Raw genomic sequence first — 12,997 nt, 5'->3', positions numbered from 1 at the left:
ATCTTACACCCGTCGAATGGCTAAGATCAATAACACAAATGACAGCTCATGCTGGCAAGGACATGGAGCAAGGGGAACACTCTCTATTGCTGTTGGGAGTGAAAACTTTTACCGCCACTGTGGAAATAAAAATGACACTTCTGCAGAAAGTTGGGAATCAATTTACCTCAACACCCAGGTATACCACTCTTGGGCATATAACCAAAGAACACTCCATTCTACCACAAGGGCAATTACTCAATTGTGTTCCTTGATGCTTTATTCATAATAACCAGAAACTGGAAACTACCTTGATGTCTCTCTACTGAAGAATGTATAAAAAAAATGTATGTTATGTTTGTGAAATGAAGCATTACTCAACCACTCAGTGTTTTTGTTTTTTAATGGTATCATGAAATTTGCAGACAAATGAATGTAACTAGAAAAAAATCATCCTGAGTGAGATAACCCAGACACCGAAAGACAAATATGGTATGTATTCACTTCTTTGTAAGTGGAGATCAGCCGTTAAGTAAATGATAATCAAGCTACAATCCACAGATCCAGAGAAGTTACAGAGGAGGGTTGTGTGTGTGTAGGGGGGGGGGGCGACAGACAAGTGGATCTTCCTGGGAAGTGGAAATAGAATAGATTTTGCAGGTGGACCTGGAGCAGGTGAAGATGGGAGTGAGAGGGATCAGGTATAGGGGTAAATTAAGGAGAGTAGATTTCAGGAAGAGACAGCTGGAATTGGGGGGCATTTGGTAGGTGGTAGTGTAGAATCAGTGCAGTGGAAACTTCCTGGAATCTATGAGGGTGACCCTAGTGAGGATTCCTAGCAATGGAGGATATGAACCATGAACTGGCCATCATTTGTAGCTAGGCAAGGCTTCCAGTGTTAGGCTGAGATTGCATTTATTTGCATGGTTGGCTGAGGATAGCCCATGGAGAAACTCCAAAAGCCCAGGCTGATGCTAGGACAGAGGGCTGCTCTCCAAATCTGACAGCATGGATCCATTGCAGAGTACAACATCCACACAGCTCATTGAACATGGAAGTTGAGTTGGTGCCTGCATGGAGCCTTCACCCCTATGTTCTAGTCTCTTTGGCATGGGTAGGTACTATGCAGGTTATGGATAAAGAAACCTGGACACAATCCAGCCACAAAACCCTCGACCTACAGTCTGTCCTGCCTTAAAAGATGTGCTGGGCTCTGCATATATGTAATAGCTGTCCTCTTAGTCCTTTTATGAGAGACTCTTAAGAGAGGGAACAGGGGCTATCTCTGTTTTACTGGATTTGGAAATCCTACTTCTCATACTGGGTCATTTTGCCCAGCCTTAATACATGGGGATGTTCTTAGTCTTACTGCAACTTGATGTGCCATGTTTTATTGATACTCATAGGAGACCTGCCCTTTCCTGGATGGAGACAGAAGAGGAGGGGGCTGGGGTGGGAAGTGGGGAATGGGGAAGAGGGAATGGAGGGGAGGATTGGAGAGAAGGTGGCACTGGGACATAAAATAAATATGTGAAAAATAAATAAATAGTGAATACAATGTTTTTTCTAACAACAAAAAAAGATGTGCTGGGGCAGTGATGGCACAGAATTGGTGGGAGTGGCCAACCAATGTTTGTGTAGCTTGAGGCACACACCATGAGAGGGAGCCCCTGCTTTATATTGCTTTTATGCCCAGGAATCAGAGACTGGATAGCCCAGAGACCTAGGGTAGAACCAAACACAACTGATGAAATAAGTAAAGAAATACATTGATAGATAGGTGATAGAGACAGGCAGACAGACAGATAGACAGATAGACAGATAGATAAATGAAATGATCCTAATGATATTCTACTATACTCATAGATCAGTAGCTTGTCCATTCAGCATCAGAGAGGCTTCCTCCAGCAACGGATGTGAGCAGATGCAGAGACCCACAGCCAGACATTATAGACACTGAGTCTGAACTGGAGATTTCCATCTGTTCCCTCCCTTTAGAGCTCAGGGGAACTCCATGGAAGAAAGGGAGGAAAGATTGTAAAATCAGAGGGGATGGAGGACACCAGGAGAACATGATCCACCAAATCAACTAAGCAGGGCTCCTATGGGCTTATAGAGACTGAAAGCATGTGGCCTGTATGGGTCTACACCAGGTTCTCTGAGTACATTTTATAGCTGTTTGTTTGGTGTTTGTGTGAGACTCCTCACAGTAGGAGTGGGTGTGTCTCGGACTCTTTTGCCTGCTCTTGGAGCTTTTTCCCTCTTATTGGCTTGCCTTGTCCAGCCTCACTCCATATGAGGGCTTTTGTCGCGTCTTCTTTAACTTGTTTTGTCCTGTTTGGTTGTTGTCACTTGGAGGCCTCTTCCTTTCTGAAGGGAAATGGAAAGGGAGTTGATCTTAGGGAGGAGAAACTGTGGTCAAGATTCTATGAGAGAAGAAATCTATTTTCAAGGAAAATTTAAAAAAAATTAAACAGCACTGAAAAAAAGACTCCAAGGTGTAAAACCAAAAAATTACTTGAAAAAGATTCATTTGAATGAAGAAAGCTGAAAAGACAACGCCTCCTGGGTGTACTGCTGGAAAATGACCACCTAAGAAAAGTTTTTCCAGGCTGACTTGGAATGGCGTGCAGAGGCCAGCATAGCTGTAGTCTTCAGGGACATAATACATCTTGAGTCTGATAACAGAACTCGGCATTACTGACACAAGTGTGGATTTTGCAAACAGGAAGACTCTGAGTGAGAGGGTCATAGAGGCTCCCATCAAGGTTCTAGAAAGCTGCCAAAGCCAAGTATTATATGGCAACATTGTGTTCTCTACTTGAAGCTCCTGAGTAGACTACAAATGAAGTTACTCAGATGAAACTTACGTTTTAATGAAGACCTGGGTATGTTGCAGAGTCCAGCAATGTAGGAACATTTGCTAAAGAAATCTTCTGATACTGGGTGGAGCAGGCTCAAGAGAGAGGCCATGTATGTTACAGGCCACAGAGCTGGAGGAGCAAGATTTCCCAAGCTAGTTGGAATACAGGTACATCATGATTTCCAGATGCCTGACACATAGTTTCAAGGCATAGTTTTTTGTTGTTGTTGTTGTTTTTTGGGTTTATTTTATTTTATTTTTTGCTGATCTTTAGTCTCATTCCTATATGACAATTCTTTGTTATGCCCCTATACCCACATTAAGGACCAAGATCTTTTCCCTGTGCCATAGCATATTGGAAGGACATAACTTGAGTTTTGATTAATACGGAAGAGCATAGTTCAGAGATTACCTTCAATCTCAGAAAAGACTTTGAATCAGCTTAGATTTCTGTCCAATGTTATAGCTGTTGAGACTTAGAGGACTCTTGGAGATGAACTAAATGCATTTTATACTGTAAGATGATCGTGTGCCTCAGAGAACAAGAGGTGAAATATGTTTTAAAAGTGACGTGTTTGGGTGTCAGGTTGAAAAGGAGTGGACTGAGGTTGGTGAATTTAATTGTCAATTTGATTGAATTGAGATTTATAGGGCATTAGTGAGTCACACCTTTGGTGTGCCCGTGAAGGTGTTTTCAGATTCACCCTGAACATGGGCAGTACCTTGCCATGGGTCAGGGTCCCAGAGTGAGTAGTAAAAATGGAACAAAGGAACATAAACAGAGTGCCGCACATTACTTTATCTGTTTTTTGATCTACCCAGATAAGCAAACAGATTCCTGCCACTAAGAACAAGGCTGGCACTGCTACCATGCCTCCCCTAACGTAATGGACTGTATACGCTGAACTGTAGGGCAAAATAAATCCTTTGTCCCTTAAATCACTTCTTTTCAGATATTTGTAGACAACAATATGAAAAGTCACTAACATGCCCCAGTGTGACCAAATAGATCACAGAAAATAAGGGCAAGTAATTTGAATTTGAATACAATGATAAGGGGGTATCATATAACAATTGATTTGAAGAGACAGAATTGTGTCTTTTTTTTTTCCCTTGAGATAGGATCTTGTTATGTAAGCCAGGCTGACCTCAAACTCATGACACTTCTGAGATCCAACTGCTAGTACCAGAGATGTGTCCACCCTGCCTAGGAAGAGCGTGGTGTATTAGAGACAGTCTGGTGATCTGGATGATTAAAATAGACTCGGTGGGAACTGGTGATGACTGTGTGTACCTATTGCTGGTGGGATGACTGAGAAAAATGGGAGAATGGAAGCAGCCATGCCAGGCAGTCATTTCCATAAATTCCTTGGTGTCTCTAAATACGCAGGATGGGGATAGGAGTATAAACCCATTCAAAAAATTCTCACTGGAGGAAAATTTTCTCTTGAGAAAATTCAGAGTTTAAGTTCAAAACAGAGAAAAGGGAAGGTCTCTGGGGTTAGATCACCGGTTGGGTGTGCCTCTGCGTGGGTACAGCTGTGCCAAAAAAGTAGGAGGACCAAGCAAAATGCAACTATTGCCTACTTCCTCTGGAGGTAAGCATGCTCCGCCTCTAATGCCTGTCTCTGCTCGTGCAGCTTTCATTCGTTACTCTCAGTTTGTAACTCTTTATCCTTAACCCAAATGTTTTATTTTATTTTTTAAATAATAGCTACTGAAAACTTGCCTTACTTGGACACATATTTCAGGTTTTCTCTCTCTGCCCTGCCATGTGTTTTGGACCCGAGTGCCTGGAAGCTTCCCAAAGCATTTCTCCCCTTGGCTACAAATGATGTGATATGGGGCAATCTACGTCAAAAGCAGGCACTGAAAGCTATTTTTTGGCAGGTGAACAATCATATCTTTAAAAAAAAAATGACCTTGCCAAAGATACTCATCAAGTAAGTATATAAAAGGGTGCTGCATGTAAAGCCAACTAATAAAAATGCAGACAACTGGTAGCTGCCACTACCTGTCTCTTAGAATGCCAGAGTCCCAAATGGTGCAAATACCGTAGAAGGCTAAAATCTGAAATAATAAGTTTCATTCCTTCCTTCGGAGTGGTGAAGCAGTGTAGGATGGAGGCTCGGAGTTTTCATAGAAAACTAAACTTACTCTTACAGAATGATCCAATAATCAGACCCTGTCACATGTTCCCCAAGGACTTGGAAGCTTATGTCTGTACAAAGACCTACAGATGTTTATAGAGGCTTCTTCATTCATAGTAGCCAGAGCCTGTGAGTAACAAGGTACCCTTCAGTAGGTATGTTGCTAAGAAAACTATGGTACATCTAGACAGGGCTACAGAACTGAGGTTCAAGACATAAAAGGAATGTAGGAACTTAAGTGTTCATTGTGAAGGGAAAGAAGCTAAATGCCATAATATAATTCATATTCTAGGAAAGCTACAAGGTAACTACAACTATCCATAGTTTCAAGAGGTTGAGAGGGAGTGCTGAAAGGGTAGAGCAGAGGGGACTTTCAGGGCACCGTGACAATTCTGTATATTCCCAAATGTTGACTACATGTCATTATGTATTTGTTCAAGACTGTGCATATGCAACATTGAGTGTACCTTACTATACACTGAGTGTGAAGTCATCACAGTGTGTCATTGTGTGCTCATCATTTGAAATAGATGTCCTGTTGGTTAAAGTGTGGATAAGAGGGAGGCTATCCATGAGTAGTGCTAGGAGGGTTGTGAAAAATTGAAACTTCTTCTTCCCATTCTGTGTGAACCTAAGACTGCTTTTAAAATGTAGACAGACTGACTAGGAAATATTTATAAAATTAAAACAAAAACAAAGCAACAGCACTAGTGAGCTGCCTCAGTATTCGAAAGGCATTTGCCTGACAACCTGAGTTTGATCCCTAGGAGTTAAATGATAGAAGCAGTGAATCAACTTAACACACACACACATACACACACACACACACACACACACACACACACACACACACACACACACACGTGCATACATATGCACACAACTCCAGATAGGAAAGAAAAACACAATATATAATATTCCCACTAACTGGAGATGATCACTATTGACAATTTATCTACCTTTCTAAATTCTACCTATTCAAATTCATTTAATTTTTAAAAATTCTTCCCTAACTCTTTTATTTCTGAAAGCATTTTTAAAAGTAAACCATATGCAATGTGTATTATGACATTTAAAGTTTTTTTTGTTTTTTTTTTTTTGTTTTTTGTTTTTTTGGTTTTTCGAGACAGGGTTTCTCTGTGTAGCTTTGCGCCTCTCCTGGAACTCACTTGGTAGCCCAGGCTGGCCTCGAACTCACAGAGATCTGCCTGGCTCTGCCTCCCGAGTGCTGGGATTAAAGGCGTGCGCCGCCGCCACCGCCACCACCACCCGGCGACATTTAAAGTTTTATAATGTAATTCAATATTTTTCTTTCTGCACCCCAGCCACCCTCCAAAAATGGTTTGTTGAATAGATCTATCCAGTAGAAGACTTTAAAAATTTATTCTTTTTTCTTTTTAAGGACCATCTAAGTAAATTTTGACTGTTTTTTTTTTTTTTTTTTTTTTTGCCAGGGAAGATTCTATATCTAAGTTAAACAGTATTGACTAGACCCCTGGTTGTTGAGTTTGTGAAATGTACCTAATGTCAGTGAGCAATTCAACAGTGGTCAGCACATGTGGCTAGTGGCTACTGCATTGAGCAGCACAGGTTTTCCGGTTTCCTCCTGATCATCTTAACTTCCTGTTTCAGCCTTATATTCCTTGTGGGTTGGAAATGTAGAGGTGGTGTAAATGCTTGATGGATTCAAACTGAACTTTGCTGAGAACCTGCCCTAGGGCTGTCGTTTGTGGCATATCCTGTGCTATCAGGGAATACTTACCCTATGCTTGCTTCACTACCAAGGATGATAAGATAGAGGTCAGGACAGGGATGAGGAACCTCTGATGCCTCCATTACACAGTCAGAATTCTCATTAGTCTGGAATATAACTGCAAGGGAGGTAGCTGGAGTAGAACTACAGGAATGTCTGGTTCTTCTTTTAGTCCCCCTGAGTTTTCCTTTAAAGTGTTAGTAGATAGTTCTGTTTTTTCTTTAGTAGTGTGATGTGTGTTATGTTTTTAATTTTTTTTACATCTGGATCAAAGTTTTTCCTCCCTCCTCTCCTCTCAACCCCTCCCCCACCTCCCCTCTGTTCCTCCCACCCCCAAACCATCCACCCTCTTTCTCTTCAGAAAAAGGCAAACCTCTCATGAATATTAGTCAAACACGGCATATCAAGTTGCAGTCAGACTAGGCACCTCCCCTCATATAAAGGCTGGACCAGGCAACCCTGTATGAGCAAAGGCTCTTAACAGACAGTTCTTACATGAATTTATCTCTTTAGGGAGTACAGACTAATGATCATTCGGCTTTATCATTGTATCCCCATGATTAAATTAAATGACTTGAAATCTTAACTCAGATTTCTTTGAAGAATCAAGGAAAACGCTTACTCTGTTTCTTTTGGTTAAAAGTTTTAACTGTTCTAAGTAAGGAATGTCATGGTAACATCCCCAAAAGACTTCCTTTTACTTCCATATCCTTTGTGCTTCTTTCTTGATTCCACACATGAGAGAAAACATGTGTCCTAGTATTTTCTGATTGCTGTGACTAATTTTTGACAAGAAACAACTTATGGGATGGAAGGCTTAGTTTTGGCTTATAATCAAAGGGGATACAGTACCTCATGGTGGTGAGAGCAGGCTGCAAGAATAGGAGGTGACTGGTCCCATTGCATCTACAGTCAGCAATAAGGGACTGAACAGAAAGGGGGGTTGGGCTATAAAACCATGAGGCCTGGCCCCAGTAACCCACTGCCTCCAAGAAGTTCTCCTTCTTGTGAAGGTTCTACAGTTTTTCCAAACACTATTACCAGTAGGAGACCACGTGTTCAAACATATGAGTCCATAAGGGACATTTCACGTTCCAACCTCATGATTCATGAAACTGGTTTATTTCACCAAAAATGACATAATTCAATTTTATAGATTTTTCCCATAAATTATATAGTTCTATTCAATTTTATGACTAAAAGAAACCTATGTGTGTATGTATGTGTGTGCTTGTATGATAGTTTCTTTATTTAGTTATGTTTTGAAAGAAACCTGTTGATTTCATAATTAAGTGAATAAAGCACTAATAAACAAATAAACATAGGTTTTACAGGCATCTCCATGGTAGCCTGATTTGATTCTTTTAGATACTTAACCCCAAAACTGGTATGTCTGGATCATATGGAAGTTCTATTTTAAATTTTTTAAGGAACTTCTGTATTGAATTCCTTTGTGGTTACATTCCCACCATCAGTATACAGAATTTCTTTGCTCCTGCATCCTTACGTAGTTATTGTTTATTATTTTCTTCCCCAGTAGCCTATTTGACTTGAGTGAGATGAAATCTCAATGTCCCTTTAGGAATATAGAAACTTTTAAGTTTGATACAATCTCATTTGTATAACTCTTGATGCTATTCACAGGACTATTTAGTATTATTTATAGTCATTGCCCATACCTGCATCTTGAAGAATTTCCTCTATGTTCATAGAATAGTTTCAGATTTTCAGATCTTTGGTCCATTTTGAATTGATTTTTGTACAGGTTGAGAGGTCAAGATCTACTTTCAGTCTTGTATGTGGATATCCAGTTTCCCCAGGATTACTTAATAAAGAGATTTTATTTGTCTGGTAAATGCTTTTGACAGCTTTGTCAAGAATCAGATGTATACACATGAGTTTCTGGAACTTCTCTCTATTTCTTTAGTTTATAATACTGTTTTGTGACAATACTTACTATTGCTGTGTCTATGGCTCTCTTTAGTGTAGCTTGAAGTCAGATATTGTAATACCTCCAAGATTGCTTTTTTGGTGCACATGTATCTGTAAAGTAGAACATGTGAAGAAAAAAAAAGTCACATAATCATCAACTGGGGCAGAATAATAAAATTCACCAAACATTTATGAAAAGAAATGGAGGATTACATCCCAACATAATGGTATACACATGTGAAATACACACATGTAATATATGAAAATACACACACACACACACACACACACACACACACACACACACACATGACCTACAGCCAACATAATACTGAATGAGGAAGAAGTGAAAGCAGTTCATTCCAAATCTGCAAAATCATTAGGGAATCCACTATCACCAATCCTATTTAATACAGGGCTTGAAATCTTACCTACAGCAATAAAACAAAAGAAAGCAATAGAGTGACACAGGTAGGAAAAGAAGGAATAAACTTATCATTGTATGCAGATGATGTGATCCTCTTCTTAGGGGACTCAGAGAACCCACAAGGAGACTTTTAGATCTGATGATAAATTTCAGCAAATTAGGAATATACAAAAGTCATTGTAAAAAGGTCAACAGCTTTTTTCTTTTTGAACAATGACTTGCTTGTTGAAAATGAAATCAGAGAATAAACCCCATTTTTAAAAGCCTCAAGAAAAAAAACAAACCTAAGTATGAGCTTAACTTAAGATGCTAAATATTTCTACAATAAAAACTGTACAGTATTGTAGCTGGAGAGCTTCTCTCCAGGTCCCATCAAGCCCCGCAGTCCCACAACCCACGTATAAAATAATCACTCAGACACTTATATTACTTATAAACTGTATGGCTGTGGCAGGCTTCTTGTTATCTATTTCTTTTATCTTAAATTAACCCATTTCTATTAATCTATAAATTGCCACGTGGCTTGTGGCTTACTGGTACCTTACACCTTGTTTGTCCTGGCGGCGGCTGGCAGGTCTCTCCCCTTCAGCCTTCTACATCCCAGAATTCTCCTATTTCCTTGTCCTGCCTATACTTCCTGCCTGGCCACTGGCCAATCAGTGTTTTATTTATATAGAGTGATATCCAGAGCACACAAAGGAAGAAAGAAATTTCAGAAGGCACTCAAAAATACAAATGATTCTTATGTTTATGTATTAGCAAAGCTAATATTGTTAAAATGGTCATACTACCAAAGATAGCAGGTTAATAAAAAATTCCAGTAACCTTCTCAAAAATGGGGAAAAAGTCTCTAAGTTTATATGGAAACAGACTATCATAGCTCCTCTTTTTGCATAATTCCAAATCTAAGTATGTCTCCCCTCCATCCCTTCCTCCCTCCTTCGCTCCCTTCCTCTCTCCCTCCCTCCCTCCCTCCCTCTCCACAATCCACTACTCTGTGTGTCTATGCATACTATCATTTCTATTTTCTGAAAACCTGGGCTAATACAGTAGCAATACTTGTTTCAGAGGTTTTTGAACAGTTTATTGTTAACAAAGTATATTCTATATAATTAATTCTTCACATTTCCTTAGTCAGTGAACTGTGTTTTGCTGTATCATAATTTCCAGGGAAGAAATTATAGAATGCTGTAGCATGAATGTTAAAAGTTCTTATTAATAAAATCAAACCAGTTATTGGGGTCAATGCTGGTAGATCAGAGAGACAGAACAAGCCACAGCTACCTCACCTCGCCAGATCCTCAGCTGATCTTGCTTCCTCAGACTGGAGGCCTCTGAGTCCTCATCCAGAATGGGTCTCAACTGAATTGCTGCTCAAAAGCCTGAATGCTTAACCAGGCTAAATGCTTAACCAGCCAAATGCTTCTAGTTTCTGGTCCTCATGCCTTATATACCTTTCTGCTTTCTACCACCACTCCCTGGGATTAAAGGCTGGTTTTCTGGGATTAAAGGCGTGAGTCATCATGCTTGGCTATATCCTTGAACACATGGATTTCTGCCTCTGGAATGCTAGGATGAAGGGCATGTGCTACCACTGCCTGTCCTTTATGTTTAATATTGTGGCTGCTCTGTCTCTGACCCCAGATAAGTTTATTAGCATGCACAATATTTGGGGAAATACAATACCACAGAATACTTTGCTTAGATTTTTCAGCTAAGTTCCTGAGTGGTGTTCAAAACCAGGTTTATGTAACAGGTTAGTTTCTAACTCATCTGATATCAATTTTCTTTGGCATTGAGTCATGCTGCTGCACAAAGTAGATACAATTTTCTTTTTATTCAGAGAAATTGTAATCTGGCTCAAGGTCCATCCTTCCAAGCACTGTGCCTCACAGGTACTTTAAAGAACACATCATAGTCATCCATCATGTTTCCATAATGCTTTCCCACCAACATGGTAAATATACTGCTCTTTATGTGTTGGCCACTATAGTAAATGTGCACCTGCTGGTTCCTGATGTAACCTGGAAGACAATCATCACCATTTAAAATCACCTATTGGACCATGTGGAATCCAACTCCTGATGACGATACTTTCAGTTTCTCATATTTTCTTACACACCCATCTTTATTTCTGTTCTCTCTTTGATAGATAAAAGGCTTATTTCCTGATTAAATTAATTTAATATTGTTTTCTTTATTTTATTTTACATACCAACCACAGTTTCCCCTCCCTCCTCTCCTCTTGTTCCCTCCCCTGCCTCCCTTCTACCCCCACCATCCACTCCTTCTCCCTCTCCATCTAGATGGGGTAAGGTCTCCCTCGGGAATCCATAAAGCAAGGCATATCAAGTTGCAGCAGAACCAAGCTCCTCCCCACTGTATCAAAGCTGAACAAGGCATCCCACCACAGGGAACAGGTTCCTAAGAGCCAGCACATGAATCAGGGACAGGTCCTGGTCCCACTGCTAGGGGCCCCACAGAAGATGAAGCGACACAACTGTTACCCAGATGCAGAGGGCCTAGGCTGGTCCCATGCTGGCTCCCTAGCTGTCTATCCAGAGTCCATGAGCTCCCACAAGCTCAGGTCAGCTGTCTCTGTGGGTTTCCCCATCATGATCTTAACACCCTTTGCCCATATAATCCCTCTACCCTCTACAGTAACTGCTTCCATCAGTTACTGTATGAAGGTTCTATGATGACAATTAGGGTGGTCACCAATCTGATCACAGGGGAAGGACAGTTCAGGGGCCCTCTCCACTATTGCTAGGAGTATAAGCTGGGGTCATCCTTGTGGTTTTCTGCGAGTTAGGCTGGCACCATATTTCTCCCTAACCCTTTAATATCCCCCTCTATCAAGAGATCTCTTTTATTACTATCCCCCTCTGTCCTGCTCTTCCACCCCACCCCATCCCCCCAAAAAAGAGAATCTTGGTATGACAAGAGTGGAAGTCATGGATTCTGGTGATTAGTGTAGTAAATAGTGTCCTGGATAGTGTGCTGGTTCACACTCACAATTCCAGCTCTGAGGAGGCTGAGGCAAGAGGGTAAGCTTGAGTATGAGGCCAGGCTGGTCTATCCATTGAGTTCCAGGCCAGCCTGGTCTATCCATTCAGTTCTAGGCTAATGAGCTACAGAGACTTTGACTAAAGGAAGAAAGAAAGGAAAAAAGAAAGAGAGAGAGAGAGGGAGGGAGGGAGGGAGGGAGGAAGGAAGAAAGGAGGGAAGGGAGGGAGGGAGGGAGGGAGGGAGGGAGGGAGGGAGGGAGGGAGGGAGGGAGGGAATGTCATCAGCACTAGACCACCCCTGGAGTTGCATTTTGTATGTGACTTTGTGACTACAGCAAAGTATCTGCTCTTTTTTCTGAGTTTTGTTTTCCACCTCATCTGCTAAGCCTGTGAATCCCTACAAGTTTTTTTGTTTGTTTGTTTGTTTTTTCGAGACAGGGTTTCTCTGTGTAGTTTTAGTGCCTGTCCTGGATCTCACTCTGTAGACCAGGCTGGCCTCAAACTCACAGAGATCCACCTGGCTCTGCCTCCTGAGTGCTGGAATTAAAGGCATGTGCCACCAATGCCTTAATAAAATGTATTTCTAGTTAGACCACCTAAAAATTATTGTGGTCTCAGAATGGGTGTCTCTGTCTTAAATCCATACTTGTTTGGTGGGAGCTCCACCTCAACCCCTGGCACCCTGGCATCCCTATACCCAAAGAGCCTGGAACGTTCTGGTGGAAAATCCACCTCAACTCCCCTCCCTATCTCTTTCCCCAAATCTGCCCCTTCAAAACCCACCAAACACAGATTTTCCCCCAGAGAGGCTCAAGACCACTCCCACAGGGTATATAAGCTGCTTCCCAGAAAATAGACATGTGGTTCTTCTGGTCTCTTTTCCCC

General features: G+C 41.1%; 1 long non-coding RNA gene across 3 annotated transcripts; it reads right to left on the bottom strand.

Annotated features, from left to right (window-relative positions):
- Positions 1 to 364: 364 nt before the first annotated feature.
- Positions 365 to 11,910, bottom strand: LOC121827528 (uncharacterized). Of its 3 annotated transcripts, none has more exons than XR_013048956.1 (4): positions 11,612 to 11,910; positions 8,703 to 9,240; positions 8,425 to 8,570; positions 365 to 2,349 (listed from the first exon to the last, which is right to left on the bottom strand). It is a non-coding gene; the product is annotated as an uncharacterized LOC121827528 (long non-coding RNA). The 3 variants fall into 3 exon arrangements; XR_013048955.1 differs by having other exon boundaries at positions 8,703 to 8,788; positions 11,612 to 11,841; XR_013048957.1 differs by lacking the exon at positions 8,425 to 8,570.
- Between the last annotated feature and the right edge of the window lie 1,087 nt (positions 11,911 to 12,997).

The sequence above is a fragment of the Peromyscus maniculatus genome, chromosome 2 (genome assembly GCF_049852395.1).
Source record: "Peromyscus maniculatus bairdii isolate BWxNUB_F1_BW_parent chromosome 2, HU_Pman_BW_mat_3.1, whole genome shotgun sequence".
NCBI lineage: Eukaryota > Metazoa > Chordata > Mammalia > Rodentia > Cricetidae > Peromyscus > Peromyscus maniculatus.
The sequence above is the reverse complement of the archived record's forward strand: the minus strand, read 5'-3'. Positions and strand labels throughout refer to the sequence as shown.